Genomic DNA, 6,000 nt, shown 5'->3' on the forward strand with positions numbered 1-6,000 from the left:
TCAACATGTGCAACTTTATGTTTGTCAAAATCTCTTTTGAATTCTGGGATTGCACCTCGGACAATATGAAAGGAGACACTATCTTGCTTGAAGGACAACGTCATCTCTGTCTTCCACCTCTCTATCATAGCAAGCACTTCCTTGATCAAAGCAATTCGAACAATGGCTTCATTCTCCTTGGCTTAAGCATCAAGAAGAGAAGACTCAATCTTCTCGAGCCGCTGTGCAGAATTTTCCCAACTTCGTGAGACGCCAAACATAACAACAACTTCACTCAAACCAGACTCGAGCAATCCCAGGTCTGAGCGCACCCAAGACCTGTCAAAGAATTAAGTCATCTGGCATTGAGGTCAGCTATGCATCGCTAACTTCACTTCTCTCCAAGCTAAAGTTGAATCCATTCGTTGAGTGGAAATACACGTTCACCAAACACAATAGAACACCATTGAGTCATCTAGCCTGCTCAAATTTGCGCAAAGAGAAGATGTAGCCGGCAATCTTCAAAGGTTGGACTCACAATGGCCCAGATCCGAGCGCACCCGAAATCTGATTAAAAGCCAATTGAGCCACCTGAAGTGCAAAGTAAACATCACTCAAATAAGGTCTTAGATGTGTTGCTGCCAGATTTGTTTTGGATGAACTCTCTGAGGATGGTCTTTAGACGGGCTGATGGAGATGTCAAGACTAAGAAAAAAAAATGACAATAGATTCCGAACTTTGCAAATACTCAAAGCATCTCGTTTGGGGCAAAATCTTCCATGAAGTTGGTTAATGAGACTACGCCAGTCTTGAACATGACCCCCGAAGATTGTCATCGCCAAACTCTCATCGCTATTAACTGCAAGGAAAACATAAGCAATATTAAAAAACTTGGGAATTTACTTGTATAAAAAAAAAAAAAAAAAAAGAGGAAAAGAAAAACGAAAATTGGGCTTGACTGATGTTGGACCTAATTATAAGGAAAATGGGCCAAATAATAAAGGCCCATCAGTCATCTCTCTCTCTCTAAAACTACTCTTTTTCTCTCTCTCACCAAAGTCTTCGTGGGCGGCCTCGCTTGGGAGACCCCCAAGGAAGCCATGAAAGACCACTTCGAAAAATACGGCGACATTCTCGAAGCCGTCATCATCTCCGACAAGCTCGCCGGCCACGGCGGCTGCCGCTGCACCTTTCCACCACCACAACAATCACCACCCCCGCCTACAATGACAATGATCACCTTGGGCGACTATCTCTCTCTCTCCTCCTGCTCGCGGTGGGCAGTCACTCCGGCGACCACAGCGCCGCGACGGCGCCCGCAACAACACCACTGCTCGCCATCTTTCTCCCTCTCGGCCGGTCGAGCAACGGCATCCCGAAGGACCGTCGCGCCGCCGTCCTCGCCACTACCACCTCCGATTCTCCCTCTCAATCTGCCGTTGTTCCCTTCAAACTCCGGTGAACAAGACGAAGGCGACCCCAACAAACTCCAATCCCTTCGCCAGCAACTGCTACGCCGGTTAAGAAGAAGCCGAAGTCTGCTGCAAAACCGCTAGCCTTTTCCCGTTTCCGGCGCCATATTTTTTGCAGGTGATACTCCATTTTGTCTCGCAGTACACACATGCACGACGCTGCTCCGTTCCTTTTCTTGAAACCGGCGTCACGCCGCCGGATAGCTTCGACAACAGCCCACCAGTTGAAAGAGCGCCGCCATCGTTGATCGCCTTTGTCGACAGCAACGGCCCTTCTCTCCACTGTCCGAGAACTGCTACGCCCGCTGAGAAGAAGCTGGAGACTGCTGCAAAGCCGAAGCCAAATACCGCCACCGCGCTCCAAGCCCGTTACAGCAGTTGCCGCGCCCGCTAAAAGAAGCCAACGACTGTGCAAAACTGAAGGCGAGACTGCATAGAAGCGTACCTCGACGGAGCACAGCCCCGTCGTTGCCGATATGGCTCATTCGCCGTCCCGAAACTCACGCCTTTTCCACCACCGATATTGTGCCGGTTTGCCCCTTCTGCAGGAGCAACATAGTCAAGCTTGTCGTGATTAAGCTCAGAGTCGAGAATGATATTGAGCGTGACCTCAAACTCCTCAAAGCCACGCAAGTCTTAGAGGTCGCGCAATTTGAGTGAGGGAAGCAGCAGCTTCAAGAGCCTATCAACAGTTGGCTCGTTTGGCAAGATGAGCCGTGGATCAGGCAGGTTTGCTGCTGAGGACGAGCTTCTTGATAAGCCATTGAGCCTTGAGACGTAGATACGGGGGATCAAGAACTTCGACTGGGCAAAACAAGCTTCGAATCCGAGGGCCAGGGGTTCCAAAACTGCCATGAAGGAAGGTATACATAGCTTTCTCTGCATCTGCTTTGTAAGATTTCAAGAAAATTGAGCAAATGCAAGTTTGCAACTTTGCATGTTTTTGAGTAAAGAAGTATTTGCTACTGCTAAGGGAATTGGTGAATGAGGTAGAGTGGCAACATTGTCTGTATTTATAAGCAAACTTCTCACCAAAAATCCTAGCTACCTAATCCTAGCTGCCAACATACAAGAAACGTGTGGAGTTCCAGCTGTTCTTCCAGCTATGAACAGCCCTTCAAATAAGCTGCCAAAGCTTTAAAAGTACTACATTTAATGCAATAGAGGACCTTTGCCCAAAAGCAGCAGTATGCGGTCCCAACACGCTCCAAGCCAAAATACATTTAGTATATTGTATTGTGACCACTTTATAATTCTGAAAAGATGATGAACGGTCCAATTTGTTTTGTTTGCCTTTATCAAAATGGCTGAGTGAGGTACTGCTTTACACATGGATTAGCATTGCTATGTGCTGGACCTAAAGTAAATGATGTGAATTGGGCTTGTGATCGATTAGACTACCCATAAATTAGATCACAAAACTCGAGAAATGGTGTCAGATATTGTGACTAAGAGTATTTTATTTCTTATTTCAAAGATGTGGTTAAGCAATTAATTATTTAATTGTTAAATTCCAATTCTTTGAAATAGAAAATACAAGGCTCGACCTCCATGGAAATATCAAATACGAACAATTTGCAGTTTAGGCCAATCAAATCAAGTGAAGAAGTACATTCTCAGCTCAAAATCAAATCAAGTGAAGAAGTACATTCTCAGCTCAAAATCAAATCAAGTGAAGAAACACATTCTCAGCTCAAAATTATGGTGTCCAAAATTCGAGTCAAACACTCCTAAATACGAGTATAAAGTATTTACAAAATTCAAAGAAATTCAAGAACTCCTAAATACGAGTATAAACTATTTATAAATCCAAAGAAATTGAAGCACTCCTAAATACGAGTATAAACTATTTACAAAATTCAAAGAAATTCAAGAACTCCTAAATACGAGTATAAACTATTTATAAATTCAAAGAAATTGAAGAACTCCTAAATACGAGTATAAACTATTTATAAATTCAAAGAAAATGAAGAACTCCTAAATACGAGTATAAACTATTTATAAATCCAAAGAAATACAAGAACTCCTAAATACGAGTATAAACTATTTACAAAATGCAAAGAAATTCAAGAAACTCCTAAATACGAGTATAAACTATTTACAAAATTCAAGAAATTCAAAAACTCCTAAATACGAGTATAAACTATTTAAAATTTCAAAATCAAATGAAGAACTCCTAAATACGAGTATAAACTATTTAAAATTTCAAAATCAAATGAAGAACTCCTAAATACGAGTATAAACTATTTAAAATTTCAAAATCAAATGAAGAACTCCTAAATACGAGTATAAACTATTTATAAATTCAAAGAAAATGAAGAACTCCTAAATACGAGTATAAACTATTTACAAAATTCAAAATCAAGAACTCCGCGATAAGAGTTTAAACTATCAAGATATATTTCGAGACTCGTCTATTACCAAAGGCATTTTGTCTATAAACAAGTCTCGATGGGGCAATTTGTAGGCAATTAAATTTGTCGTCAAATTAAATCGTGCCACGTGTAAATTCATGAATTAAATATTCAATTATATTTTCTATTTTATTAAATGGGATTTTATTCCTAAATTAAATAGATATATAATTAATATTTAACATAAAGGAATTAATGGGCTTATGGACACCTAAAGCCCTAAGGCCCATACATGGAGGCCCAAAGCCCATAAAGCCCATGAAGCCCATCTCTAAAATCTATAAATAGAGGTGTTGGGGTGCTCATTATAACAACGTGAAGGAGTGGAAGATCGAAGAGCACAAAGAATTCTCTCTAGTATCACAAGTAGAAGAGGCGGGGAATTGGAGAGTTCAAGTATTCTTCCAAGTATTCAAGTATCTTGAAGAATTCTATCTAACGTTCAAGTCTCCTTCAAATCTTCAATCGTTTGAGTATTCAAATCTTCAAGTATCCTTCGAATCTTCAAGTATTTGAGCATTCAAATCTTCAAGCATCCTTCAAAATCTTCAAGTATTCAAGGATCTTCAAATCTTCGAGTATTTCTTCAAATGTTCAAGTATTCCTGCGAATCTTTGAAGTGATCTTCAAGTATCCAAAGAAATCAAGTTCAAAAGCTTCAAGGCATTCTTACAAATTCTAAGAATGTTCTCAAATCAAATCAAGTTCAATGTTCAATCCAAAATCATGACTTAAGTCCTTTGGATTGACGTCATCAAAACAAGTATTTCAAGAACCTTCGAGCTTGTTCAAGAATCAAATGGAAGAGAAGAATCAGAGGATTAACTAGAGATTGCAACCCGCATAAATCTATCTTCAAATCTATCAAATTATCTTTGTAACGCATTTTGTATTTTATCAAATTGAAATACAAAAATTTGTATTTACAAAGTGAAAGAGAGAGAGTGAGAGAGGCGGGGGAGGGTGATAGATGTGGGAGTATTACGTAAAATTTATATTTAACTTTTACAAAAAAGATGTGATCCAACATAACATAACACGAATTTCTCAAAAAAAAGAAAACATAACATAACATGAAATTAGTGTGTTATACAAAAATGATACTCCCTCCGTCCCAATAAAAGTGGCCACATTTCCTTTTTGGGTGTCCCATTAAAAGTGGCTACTTTCTAAAAATGGCAAAAGTTTACTTTAATTAAGTCAACAATTACTCACTAATTTAGTCAACAATTGTAGACCACTTTCTAAAAATGCCAAAATTACTCACTAATTTGGTCAACAATTGTAGGCCACTTTCTAAAAATTACTCACTAATTTTGGTGGGTTACACTCAATTAAAACATAACAATCCTCTTCTTAATCTCTGTGCCAAAAAAAAGTGGCCACTTTTATTGGGACGGAGGGAGTATGAATCCGGCACGGATAAAGTTGAAAACTAACCCATAAATTAAGAGGGTGTTTGGCTGAGCTTATAAGCTCCTCAAAACAGCTTATAAGCTGTTTAAGAGCTTATAAGCTCCTTCAAAGTGTTTGGCAAAATAAGCTCCTCAACATCTTATAAGCTCCAAAAATAAGCTCCAAGAGCTTATAAGCTCCCCAAAAAATAAGTTCCTCTACCCCAACTTATTTTTTTATAATCTCATATGCAACAATCTTTTTACAAATATTTTTCAACTATAATTTATTATTTTCATCATATATCATTTAAGTTCATTTTTCTTCGATTTTCTCTCTCTAAAAAAATATTTTCTCTCTCTAGCAAAAAAATTCTCTCTCTAGCTTATAAGCTCAATTATCCAAACACTTTGATAACTTATAAGCTCTTAAAAATGACATCTTATAAGCTCTTGAAACATCTTATAAGCTCCAAGAGCTTATAAGCTCTTTAAAATAAGCTTAGCCAAACACCCTCTAAGTTAGACCCGATCCGAATAAGGTTGAAAACTAACCCATCAAAACTGATGGGCCCTAATTTTATCTTTAAAACTGTCCCCGAGCTCATACCTGAACCTGACCCATGAGTAGCCCATGAATTCTTTAATTCCATATTCTGGTTCGGTTTGGACGTTTCTACTTGTCTCGAGCGACTATAATAAATGATTCACGGCAAAACTAGACCGTTATTAGCCCACATT

The sequence above is a fragment of the Salvia miltiorrhiza genome, chromosome 2, assembly GCF_028751815.1.
Source record: "Salvia miltiorrhiza cultivar Shanhuang (shh) chromosome 2, IMPLAD_Smil_shh, whole genome shotgun sequence".
In the NCBI taxonomy this organism is placed as follows: Eukaryota; Viridiplantae; Streptophyta; class Magnoliopsida; order Lamiales; family Lamiaceae; genus Salvia; species Salvia miltiorrhiza.